We start from the raw sequence: 12,985 nt of genomic DNA on the forward strand, positions 1-12,985 counted from the left end.
TGTGTGTTTTCATTTAGTATAAACATTTTTAACTTAATGACTTCCTGTTTCTAAGGATGAGAATAATCTTGCCTAAAAAAGGAGGAGGAGGAATATTAAAACAGGAAACTTACATGCATGACTGTCGTTTGCTAGCAAGCCTATAGGCTGATGCCAGCTTAGGAGAAAGCTCATTAGATGTTTTGATAATTGCAACTTGTAATTCCTAAGGTGTTTGTCAAGTAGTTATGGTTGTTTTCCTACAAACACACAAACTTGTTCATTTTGCCAACAGAAATGGACCAAGTAACAAGAGTTTGTTGAATGGAACAGCAAGTGAGGGATGAGTTCATGTCAGGAAGACAGAAAGGGAGAATACAGACAGTGTTTTAAGTAGTGTCTTAATGAATGTTACACTGGATAGGTGTCCTGTTTAAGCAGGTAACAGATCCTTGTTTACATTTTGAAACCTGTTCTGGACAGGGAGATATTGCTATAAAAGAGTAAAAAGAAAAGCTTAGCTAAAACCTCACAATTAGACTTGAATCATTTAAACATTTAACAAATTCAAGCTGAAGGTGTCTGTCCTAGTTTTGTTCACTTTCCTAACTGAATTTGATGTACAAGTTCTCAATGTGACTGCCTTGAAAATGGCTGTTTTTTTTCTTGAGTTTGGCACTTTCAGCAGTGGTAAAAATTGAGTTGCAGAGATAGGTAAAGGCTTGTGTAAGTTGGCTGAGGTGCACCTCCTTAGGGAATCTTACAATTCTGTAGTACTGTTTTATTTTAGACCTGGGTGTGGATTAATTCTGCTGGCCTTCAATGTGCCAGCGGAATTAATCTACAGCAGGGAAACCTTCAATGTGTATCTCATGCAGTTTTGCATCACCATTTATTGGAGTGTTCTGGTTGATCAGCACATGTTCCCTTCCCTCCTTTAAAGTAATTTTTGTTGAAGGGATCCGGGTGTGTGCAATAAAGGCTTTAGCCTAAGCTGAGGATCTTGTTAGAAATGCAGCTACTGAGAGGTGACTTTAAAGTTGTGCATTTATTTTCCTGTATTGTTACTTTCATAGATTTTCTTCATACCTTAAAACTAATAAAACCACAACATGAAATTTAGTATCTTGTGTTTTATCTGTAAGTGGCAAAAGGTGCTGGAAAGCAAAGCTGGGTGGCAAGTGAAGACTGCTGCAGTATACAGATTTTCCTGTTGCACTTGGACCTTGCAGTCACTGTTAGCCATAGTTGCCACTGAAATTCCTAATTTTTAATTTCCAGCCTCAATTCCTTAAGCTGTGGAACTGTTGCATTAAAAGCCTAATCTCCCTTTACTAACATTGTCATGAAATAAGGTTTTACGCTTGCTGAAATTTGTCTTAACAGCATGGGCAGTGGTGCAATGAATTTTTTAGTACCAGGCAAAGAGGACAGCAGTGGTTTCCACTGCCTCCCTGGCATGTCCAACCTGGGCATTCTCATCTATTCAGTTTTAGCCCTTCCTTTGGTAGGTCACTTGATTTCTGTATGGTTGGCTTGCTGTGTTAGGGAGAAGTGGGCTGAAATGCAGAAAATCTTACCTCCTAAACATGCCTGGAGTGTGTGCTAGGACTCATTTCCACAGCAGGGATTTGGAGGTTGGCTGCTTGCTCTGGGTATGGCTTTGTTCCTCTCTCCTAAGCTGGTATGTGCTCCTCAGCACAGGAGCTTTTGAGTGCCACCACACTTTGTGGATGTTTTGGATACAAAACCAATCACACTTTGCTTGAATGAAAGTAAAGCATCAAACAAGGGTTGTTTTGCTTTTAGTGTTTCTAGCAGGGCAGTAAGAGGCAGCATCCTTCTATTTGGAGAAATACAATTCATCTCTCTTGCAATAACGCATAGAGTATGTTTGGTAAGGAAAGGCTTTGAGATTCAAAAGGGAAAAAAATACTTCATTATATATATTATATATATATATATATATCCCGCTGAATACAGGAGGTAATCTTAAGAAACTGTGTTCTTGCCAAAGACAAGATCAAAGTTACTTGATATTTCCACATTGTGTTTACAGCTAAAACCATTGTTCTGATTTGCATTCAGAATGATGCATGTGACAGGCCATTATCTGGATTATTCAGTGTGTATAATTAGGCATTTCATTTCTTTTCATTTCAGAGTATCTGTGCAGATTTTAAAAATTTGAAGTAAAAATTATCTGTGCGCTTTGATACAGCATTTGCATAATTAATTTGAGAGGTTGGTCAGAAGGATTTATTTTGAAGCTTTTGTGCCTAAAATAGGTTCCATTGATTTATGGACAGAGATGAGTATTGATGTGTGTTCTGCAGTGGAATAGCATAGTGGAAATAATACCCCAGCCTGGGGCAATGTATTTGGAATTTCAGGGCTGGATGTCACCTCTGGGCATCAGGCAGACAGTTTTAGAAGTAGACTCTTGACACTGAGGTTTTGAGATGCATTGATGTTTTCCTTCTGAAAACTGTGCAAAAAGAATTTTCACTGCCCAGACTGACACAGCAAAACAGAGTTCCCGCTCAGGTTGAAATTAGCCTCACTCAAACACCTGTGTTGAAACCGCTTTAGAAACATTCTATTTTCAACTCACCATCTAGTTTTTACTGAATGTAGAGGGGACCTGGGTTTATACTGAAATGTGAGTTTAAGATAATTTTAAAAAACAAACAACAAACCCTGTGTATTCTCAGAGAGAAATTGTGTTGTGAGAATGATGGATAACAAGAGTTGTTTTCCCTCTTGCAGACAGGTACACGTGTGCACCCTCTGTTGCTAAGCAGTGAGTTATGTGGCTGGTTGATAGGAGGAATGTTTCATTTCAGAGTGCACCACAAACCTCAGAAGTTTTAAATTCTCCAAGGAATTCTGATTATTTTGGCCTGGAGGATCTCATCATCTGGAGCTCCCTGGTGTAGCTGCCCTTCCTGCCTGTCTGCATGCTGAGTGCAATCCCTGCACACGGGGTGCAGCCCCAGCTGGGAGAGCATCCAGAGCAGCCCTGTGCCATCAGGTTGGAGGGATGCTCCCCAAAGCCCAGGGCTCATCACAGCAGGGAAACCTGCTTGGCATTCGAGGTGTGGAAACCTCTCTTGAAAATCAGCACCTTTTATCTGACCCACTTGGAGTCCTTGGACAGAAAAGTTTTCCGCCTCACTAGTTGAAGATTTGTTTTTCCTCTGAAAGAGGAACCTTGAGATGTGGGCAGTCAGATTTTCTAAAAGTCACAGCAGAGCCTGTGCATGCCTGAAGGAGCAGACTATATTCAGTACCAGCTGTATTATTTTTAGTGTCTCTTTCTGCACTGCAGTTGGGAGGAGCAGGCTGGCAGTGGCTGTGAGCTGCTGTGCATCCTGCTTACACCTCTGTGCTCTCCTCAAAGGGATGAGTGCCTCACCAGTGAGCCTGCCACTTAAATTGCTTGTTTAGGATGCCAAAGGTCCAATCCCTAATCAGTTTGGAGTTTTGCTTCATGTGCCTTCTGCAGCTGATGCTGTGTTTGCTACAGAAGCAGCCCAAACACAGAAATTTTGTCCCTTGGATTCTGCCCTGTTTCCTTAGAAACTAATTTCATACCATAGCTGCAGACTGAGCATCAAGTCACTTTTTGTTCTCTCTGTTAGAAACATGTAAAACCAAATTGAGGCAGACTTAAGTGAAAATATATTATTCCTCACTTCTTGGCAGATTCTTCTCTTCTTTGCAGCAAATATTCTCCTACTAATAATTTTTCAACTTGGATGCTCTAGAGAACAGGGCCCATTAAGCTGTGATTGCTATTCCTTTGATTAAAGCTGTGAGGAGTTGTCACTGCTGGAAGTAAAACTTATTTTTAGTAGTTTGCATAAAATGTTCAGCTTGTGTCTCAAGAAAACGAAGTTCAGGGTTGCCTGAATGTTTATTGTCCATGTCTTCAAAAAGAAAAAATATTGCAAATTTGGGGGAAAATTTGAACAGTTTGAAATGGAGGGGGTGAAGTCCTTTTTAGTAGAGGTATTGCTCAAATGATAACAGATCTCCTGGGGTTTTGTTTCTGATAAGTAATTTGGCTGTGCTTCCCTAAAGCAGAGATATGCTGCATCTTCACAGCACTTCAGCTACTTTCCATAACAAACTGTTTATTTGCTCTGCTGGTCTTTTGAGTTTTGGAGTTGAGGAGGGAAAAAACTGGGAAGTTTTTTTCAACAAAAAAATGTTGAATCATTCTAGAGACTGGCATCTTTAAAAGAAAGCAAGCAGAATGTGGTAATGTTTGGGTGAGTTACTTCAGTACTTATTTTTTCATGTGGCAATATTCATTACATTTTTAATGCATTGTTACCTCTCTGCTGTGTATTTCTCTAATGAACTTACTGTGGCTGTGGTGTGCAGCCTACCATACATCTGTAATTGAACTTCTACTCCTTGGTATTCCACAAGAGCTGCTGAAGAGACAAGATACCTGACATGATCATGAAAAGTCCTTATGCCACTGAAGGGTCACTTTGTTGCACTAAATTCAGAGGTTCAGCTAGAAAATAAACAACAGTAGGGAGTTCTCTTTAAGGAAACATCCCTCTAGAAATGTATTTTTCTTCCTAGTAAGTATTTTCTAATTTATGTTAACATGGCATTTTTCCCTTACACAGGTATTAAATTAGTTCATTAAACTGAATTAATATTTGAAATCAGACAGATGTTTGGGTCAGGCATCAAAAAGCATTGGAGCTCTTCAATTCCTGGTTAAAAAGCTGAATGTCAAGCATCACTCATTGCTTTCATTAATTTTCTGTGTAACTAAGACACCAATCTGGCTTTCATTTAAACTTGATGCAGATTTCTGGTGCATGTCAACTGGAGCAGAGTAAATCTGCAAAATAGCTTTTAATGATAAGCTGTAGTTATAGACTACCTTTGATCAAAAGAGATAGTGTGCCCTGAAAAATAGGTTTATAAAATACTAAAAGGCAGACTTGTACTGCAGCTCAGATAAAATAAAAAATAGGTGGGGTTTAAGGACGTGTGGTTGAAAGTAAAACCAGTTTGAAGCAGTTTCTTGTCTTCTGCAGTTTGTGCTTTTTCTTCAAGTTTCCTCAGCATACTGGATCAGCAGTGTTGGGAGAAGGGTCACAGCACTGATAGTTTGATGAAAATGCAGTTTTAAAATATTGCGTGCTCCTCTGTCCTGTAGGAGCCGAGATGCAGCAGTCACTGCCCGGGGTAGGAATACCATTAAAATGGATACAAGTTCAAAAGTAAATGTTTGTCCATGTTCCTCTTAAAATTTGTCTCTGATCTTAGTTTGGCAATAGTTCATTTTATTTGCAAAGCTGTCACTTTTACTGTCTAAATAAACACTTTGGTACAATTGCTTCTATCCTAATCCATCATTCATGAACTTTCATGCTGTTTGTAAGGGCTTTTGTGAAGAGAGGGTGAAAACTGAGGGGAAAAATAGTAATTTCTATTTTTAATTTTTTTTTAAAGGCAGCAGTAGGAAATTATAAGCAAAGAAGTTGTATGACATCAGTAGAGCTCATGAGGGAGATTGAGTGAGGTCCCCAGAGAGATCAGTAATTTTTTTGAAAAAATAAGAACTTAAAAGATAACTATGGAGACAAGACAGAAAGATAGTAAGGAGATTTTCTTCGTTCATGAGCAAGTTTGACTTTCTTCTTAGTAATGTAAATACAGTCCAGATGGCTGGAAAGTACAAGATGCTCCCAGGGGTTAGGGTGGAGGTTGGCTGAATTAAGCTTTGCAGAAGTCAAAAGTGAACGAGTGAGATACAGAGTTTAAAAAAATAAAGCTGTAGTTGGTTTTGATCCTTTCTCAGGTTTGGGGGCTGAATTCACTGTTTCATGAGCATAATTAAATAAAAGAATATAAGAGGCAATGTTTCTGTTCATAATGTCATTATGAAATAGGGTGAATACTGATGAAAAACTGTTTTTCTTTCACCAGTGGAGTTGGTCAGTTTGTAAACAAATCATAACCTCAACTTCCAAATACAGCTTGTTCTAATAAATAAGGGGCTTGGTCTTTCAGAGAGGAGAAGTGTTTCAAGATCTTCATGTACATTATTAGCTTTGCAGCAATAATTTGGTGTCATGGATCCACCTATGGCTTTATCCATAAGTTAATGCTGGAAGAAAATAATATCATACATCTGAAGTTTATGTGGTGAAACATCTTCTGATCATCTGTTGTCAGGCCAAGATTCCTTGTGGTGGTTTTGTCCTGCCTTGATGCAACTGGGCTAATTGCCCCACTAATCACTGTGGGGAGTGTGGGGAAAATCCTCTTTAACCCCTCAAACTTCAGCTGCAGGTCTTCACTTTTATTTCCACCATTCTCTGCCTGTTTGCAGGCACAGTATGAGAGGAGTTTTGTCAGTCTCAGACAGAGCTGCATAGTGCCAGTAACCTTGCTGGGAATGCTCAGAAGTAATGTTGCTGCAGTAGAGTGAGAGTAACACTTCAGCTGCAGAGCTGAAAGACAAAACTCTATGTGAGTGCAGGTTAAGGGGTGCTGTGGGCTTGATGGCTTGCAAAGTAAAATCAAAATAGCATTAAAGGAAAAGGTGAGAATAGGAAGGAATCAGTGTCTGCTCTGGTGGTTGAAGCATTAATTTAGCAAGAATCCCTTCTTAGTAAAAACATCCTAAATGGACATTTTTAGCATTGATGTGACAAAGGCAGCTTGCAAAAAGAATTGCTGAGAAATTAAACATAGGGTAAGAATACGCTAGGTATTGCTTTTACTTCATGGGAGAAAACATATGGAGAGAGTCCATATGAATCTTGCCTTGCTTTGTATCCTTAGACAGACCATTACTCATAGTGTGTGGTATTACATTACTAGGTTTATAAGTGTGAAAATTTAAGTGTATTTTTCACATGTGAATCTAGTGAGAAGGGAGTCATAAATACCTGCACATACCTGAGCGAGTTGGGAAGTTGTTCTTGTTTCCTTGTGTGGGAAATGGAACTCAAGGGAGCAGAAGTCTTGCTCCATGAAGTGCCCATTCCTTTCTTGAAGCTCTGGGGCTGTGTTGGGTAGAGTAGGAGGCAGGTGGTCTGTGTACAGAACAAGAAGTTGCTTCCAGTTGTGATGTGAGGTGGTGGCCAGCACAATGTGTCTGGGCAGCTCTCTGCTAGGAGTGCATAGGGAGAGGAATGGGCTGGTGGTGCTGAAAACAGAATCAGAAGTAGCATGACAGAAGGGACTTGCAGTGGGTGGAGGGTCGGATTTCTTACAACCATTAGTAGTCTTGGTGTTCTGGAAGGGGTGTGCATTGCCAGGAGTGGGATCCTGCAAGCCACAAGGAAGGAATGATTGGAGCAGATGGTTTCTGGTGAGAAACCAAAAGCAGCTTTGGAAATGACCATTCTACATTAGTAGGTGGGGGCAGAGGACAGAAGTGAGACTGCAGCAAAAGCTAATGGGTTGAAGTTAACACTGAGAGATTGGTAGAAAATGAGAGATTTTGTCTCAGGGAGAAGAAAGCAGGAAACCTGTGTTAACAAAAGGTGAGAAAGGAGTCATGCCAGGCCTTCACATTTTCTTTTTTTTTAATAAAGGAATGTAAGATATTTTTTCTTTCAGGAGAGACTTAAAATCTGAGAAGTCTGAATGCAAGAATATATGTGGAGTGAGACAAAAAGGAAGCAAAGAGGAGGGAAAAAGGTTCAGGAGCATTAAATAGCAGCTGAAAAATGCTAGGTGTCTTCCTTCACAATGGCCCAAGCATTGGACATGGCTTGACAATTATTTTACTTAAGTGGATTTGGTGTATTTTCGTTTTTCATAAGGAAGGCTAAAGGAGCACTGTCTGCCTCCTCTAGACAGGCATTTGGAGCTGCAGTTAGCACTTGTGTTTTGCCTGGTTTGACACAGCCATTACTGGAGGAGTTGCAGTGTATTACAGTATATTAACACACTCAGCAGGGACCTCACTCATTTGAAGGGAGCAAGGGCAGCAGAAGTACATAATGCAGAAACTACGTCCCTGAGGCCAGTTAGAAGGTCTATTGCAAAACTGTACCCAGCAGTCAGATAAGGCCATTCAGATGAATTCTGACAGTGTCATTTCCCATTGCTTGGATTGTATTTATGTGAAAACTTAGTAGTGCAGTACTTAAAATACCCCACCTGAAACTAGTTTTATTCTTGCTGAGAAACAGTCATTAAGATAGATACCAGACAGCAACTTTATTCTTTACAACACGAAACTGTTGAGCACTGGACCTTTGTTAGCGGGGTTTATCAGATGACAAAGGTAAAATTAAATAGCCAGTTACTATAAACAATAACCCATAAAGTAAGTGTGAATTAACACCTTTGTTTAATATGTATTTATTTCAGCCAGAAGTCATAATTAAAGCTTTTCAGTTGCTCTTCAATAGCTTTAATTTGTAATATTTTTCTAAAATCAGTCTCTGCTTCCTTATCAGCACCAAAGCTTCTAGTGATCGTAGTGCTAATTCAACTTGAGTATAAATGTTACATAAATTTTGCCTAGTAGTTTCTTGCCTTTCTGAACATGCATCTTGGTGCAGTGACTGTAGGAAAAATTAGAAATGAACTGTGCATTTTAATGAAAACCAGCAAATAATTTCTTGCATCACTTGGTATTACTATGTTCTAATTATGGTGATCGTGGTGTGCTGTAAGTGCTGCCTTGCTTTACAGTCTGCAGAGTCTGGGTAGTACTCTAGCAACACCAGGGAGATTAAATTGAAAAGGTTTTGGTGCATATTTTTTTCTTAGGATGTTGACAGCAATAAAAATAAAAGATAGGTTTTGACTTCTCTTCTAAATCTCAGCACACTTTGATGTATCAGCTGAAGTGGGGTTTTGTTATGTAGTTAAGATAAAAACTGGAAAAAAAAGTTTTGCTCTACTATTATAATTAAACCAAGCTGTTTCTTTGTATAATTTATGTTTAGAGCTTCAGAATGATTTGAACAGGAGGGGAGGTTTCGCTTGTTTGTAACTTCAGAAAAGATGAATTCTCCAAGACCAGCAGTGTGCTGTGATGAAAGGTCAGCTTCTGAGAGTTCAGTGGGCATCCCTTTGAAAGAAAACATCAAGAGATGCAGTAATTTAAATAAAGCCTAGCTTGAAAATTTTAGCTACTGGTTTAGCAACTCCTGGTAAATGGTTTTGTATGTGAAAATATTATGGGATGTAGTGGTATTTTATCATTGATGATCTATGGAAGTGCAGTACTGACGTGTTTCATTTATGATGGTGACCTCTTGCTCTGTGAAGCCATTGGAACCAGTGTGTTGTCAAAGTCTTGTGGCCCTGTTTGGGACACTAGAGCCATATTCATTCTGCTTTTAGAAGAGCATGGAGGATTTTCCTGTGTTCCCTCTTGAAAGGGGAATTCCAAAATTTGAAATCCTGTAAGAGTGGTTTCCTTGACTACAAGCATAATAATCTCTCTGCCATGGATTGTAAACACTTCCACACTAGCAAAGTCTTTTTATGTCTCTATCTGAAGTTAAGACATTTGTCTGTCTTTTCTACCATCCAAAATTCTTGACTTGTTTGGCAAACTAACTCCATAAAGCTTTGTCTTTCATTGGCTTTGTTTGTTTTGGTTTTTCCTTTTGAAAACAATTTGGTCTCTTTGTAGCACATTCCAGTTTTGTTCTCCTTTCATGACTTGTTCCTTTTGCTTTCCTTCAGCCTGAATTGAGAGAATTAAGTGCAGTTGTAGCTCTGATTAAAATCTTGCCTTAATTGAGTTGCAAATTTGCAATGACATATATTGGTCAGGGTGCTGATGTAGCACCTTTCCCATTCCTAGTGCCTTCCTGAATTCTGACAATAATGCGTTTTCAGTTGCCTATGTTCATTTATCCTATATTTCTCCCTTCACAGCATGAAGTTCAGTACAGAGTGTAAATTGCTTTCTCCATGATAGTGACTTGTTAATTATCTGTCAGGAAAATTAGGTCTCTTTGTAAGTCCTGTCTTGCCTTTCCCTTGAGGCACTTGCTCCTTCTGATACTTGCTCTCCTTGTGCAGCTTCTGGTAGAATGTCAGTTCTGAGCACCATTTCTGTACAGGTACACAAACATTTCCAGCTTCCTTTGGAGGGATTCATTATGTCAGTTGACATTGCTCAAATAATCCTAAATGAAGAAGGTGGTGAGGAAATCTACCCATTAGATTTATATGAGATGTCTTCTAAGGTACAAAGAGTAGCATTACTTTTCCTTTCATTAACTCAGTTGAGTATCAGCCCGTGTTTTTGTGCCTCATCTGCCTTTCTGTCAGGGAATTCTGTGGGAATGTGTCATGTTACTGATATGCTGAATTATGGTTGGGGATAGGGGTCTGTTTTGGGTTGACAGGGATGCTAACAGTATTTGAGGGAAATTCAACAAATTAGTAGAATGTTGCAGTTTTGTTAATCAAAGGGGCTAAATAATTAGGCAGAAATTCTCTCTGGAGCCCCTAGGAAATATGTTTTTGTTAAGTTTCTCAGGTGCTGATTTATAGTAAAGATGTCTTGTGGCCCTGGTATGACAGTTCTGTATTCTATTATATCATCTGTTTTGTATGCTGAGTGCTGAGAATGGAAAAGATGGAAACATGGTTAGATTGCCAGTTGTTTCCAATGAAGAATCTCTGTTTGGTGGAACTGTTTGCATTCCTGTGGTCAGCAGTATAAGGAAATACCATGTTATGAAAAATTCCCAATTGTTTCCTTAAGGGCTCTTAGAGTTGCACAATCTTTTCATGGTTTTGTTTGTTGGAAAAAAAAAAAAAGAAATAACTTAGTTGCCAGCTCTTCAGTTTGGAACTCAAAATTCTCTTAAATATTTACTAGAGCTTTGCTTTAATACTCAAGGTTTGGATTCAAACCAGAAGTGTATTTTCCTAATGCACACCGATCAGCCACTATAATATGAGTAGTTGAGGAAGATTATCATTTCATTCCAGGGCATGTTTCTTTGGGATATCCCAACAGTTCCTGGACCATCCATCATTGTGATTACTCATAGTTTCTGGATGCAGCTCTAAAACATTACTTCTCTAAGAGAGGCAGAGGTAGCTCTCAAGTAACCAAGTGGCTTTTGCAGTTTAATTCTCAAGATAAATGGTATTTCTCACACAAAAATTCTTTTGTCCTACAGGCTGAAGCCCACATTTAGCATTTAATTTGTACTTGCATTTTCAAGTGTAGCATGTCTGATTTCTGACATATGCAGCTATTCAAATGTATTGAAAATTTTTCCAAAGCTGTTCATGTTCAATATCTGTCTCACTGCTGTCATCTCTTAGTTAAAATCCATTTCTCCTCCAAATTTATTCATCCAAGAATGTATATTGCTGTTTTCCCTGATCTGAGCGGTGACTCTGAGTTTATTGTTTAATGTGTGACTTACTCCTTCCCAGATTTTCTTTTTCCCATTCTTGATATGATCTGCATCCTTTGTTACTGATTATATAATTTTATTTTGGGCATGGAGTCATTTAACTGATGAACAAGAGCTGAGAATGTCACCTAAACAATGCAAAGTGCAGTGAAGACATTTCCTGACCAGTGCCTGTGTCAAAGTTTCTTGCTCATACTCCAGGAGTGGGTAGAACAGGATGAATGGGAAATTGCCTCTGCTGGATTAAGCAGAGAGAATTAAGTCATGGCACTAAATGGCAGAGTAGTTTGATAATTGTCACATATTTTTGTTGTTGTTTTAATAATGAGAATTTTGAAGTGGGTAGGGATGAATAGGGATGAATTGTGAAAGTGCATTGAGTAGTAATAGGGAGAAGGGATGTGAAGTAGAAGAAAAAGATTGTTACAAAGAGCTTGTGACAAAGGACGGGAAGAAGTTTGCTCAATAACATTTTATGTTTGCAGTGTCACAGTTTCTGGCTTTGTCCTACAGTACCCCATTCTGTTGAGAGCTGTAGAATCTCCAGCCTGTGCAGTGGCCAGAGGTGGGGACAGAGCTGGGCAAGCTGCCCACGGCTGTCCTGGGGCTGTGCTGGGCAGGAGCAGGGCTGTGCCACGCTGGGGAGACTGAAGTGGTGCCCCACGCCTCAGATATGGGCGCCTCTGTGTTCTGCAAGCCACTGCTCCTAGACCTGAAGCTGGAAAATTGCAGAGACTTGAAATTTTCCTGCCTGAGAGTGGTCTGTCAATGCCCTCTGGAAACAGGAGCTGCTAGCCTGGAAGAGAGTCTCTTCTTGCTTGTGACGGCTACGCTTAAAATAACATATCAGGAGCTTGCGTAAAAATAGTGTTCCCTTATCTCTAACAGTGTGAAGTAGATGAAAAATAAACTGCACTCATGCCAAGAATAAACAGTCACGTTAGAGTGTTTAAATTCCTGATGCTGTGGAGTACTCACGCTCTAGCATGGCATTTTGGTGCCAGTGGATTTCTTCTTCTTTCCCAGTCACTGCCATTGCTTTGTGTGCTCTGCCAGGGAGCAGTTGGCAGGGCAGCAAAATGAGCAAATATGCTCAAACCCCACAAAGATCACCTAAAGAGAGAATTCTGTCCCCTGAATCTCCCCTACATCTGTATTCCTGTCAGGTCTAAAAGTAGATGAAATAGTCTTGTGGCTGTTTACCTGTATTACACATATAAGTGCATTGTTCATTGCTAAATGCAAACTTTCTGAGCAAGGCATTGACTTTATATAAGTAAATAATTCAGAGAAAATAGACAATTTGAGCAATACCGAGATGCAATAACATCTTATTTTTACTTCTCTTGGAATTTTATTTTTTGCTTTAGAGTATCTTGCAATTATAGTGTCTTCCAGTAATTTTGTATAATTCTACTTGCATTATTTTTGTGCACATTGTTTTTTTTTTTTGAAAGTCAGTTCTTTACTCTTGAAATTCATAGAACACGTTGAATAATCCAGCTTTTAGTGCTGATGGGAAATGGGATAACCAGGCTGCTGAAGTGTTGAAACCGGTGAAGTATTTGTAGTGTGATATGCTGAGAAAACCTAAGCAGTAGTGCTTG

General features: G+C 39.3%; 1 protein-coding gene across 5 annotated transcripts in view; it reads left to right on the forward strand.

Moving 5' to 3' along the window:
• Window positions 1–12,985, forward strand: part of ADD3 (adducin 3) — a 92,168-nt gene that overhangs the window by 19,673 nt on the left and 59,510 nt on the right. The window lies entirely within an intron of this gene.

Source organism: Zonotrichia albicollis, chromosome 7 (genome assembly GCF_047830755.1).
Source record: "Zonotrichia albicollis isolate bZonAlb1 chromosome 7, bZonAlb1.hap1, whole genome shotgun sequence".
NCBI lineage: Eukaryota > Metazoa > Chordata > Aves > Passeriformes > Passerellidae > Zonotrichia > Zonotrichia albicollis.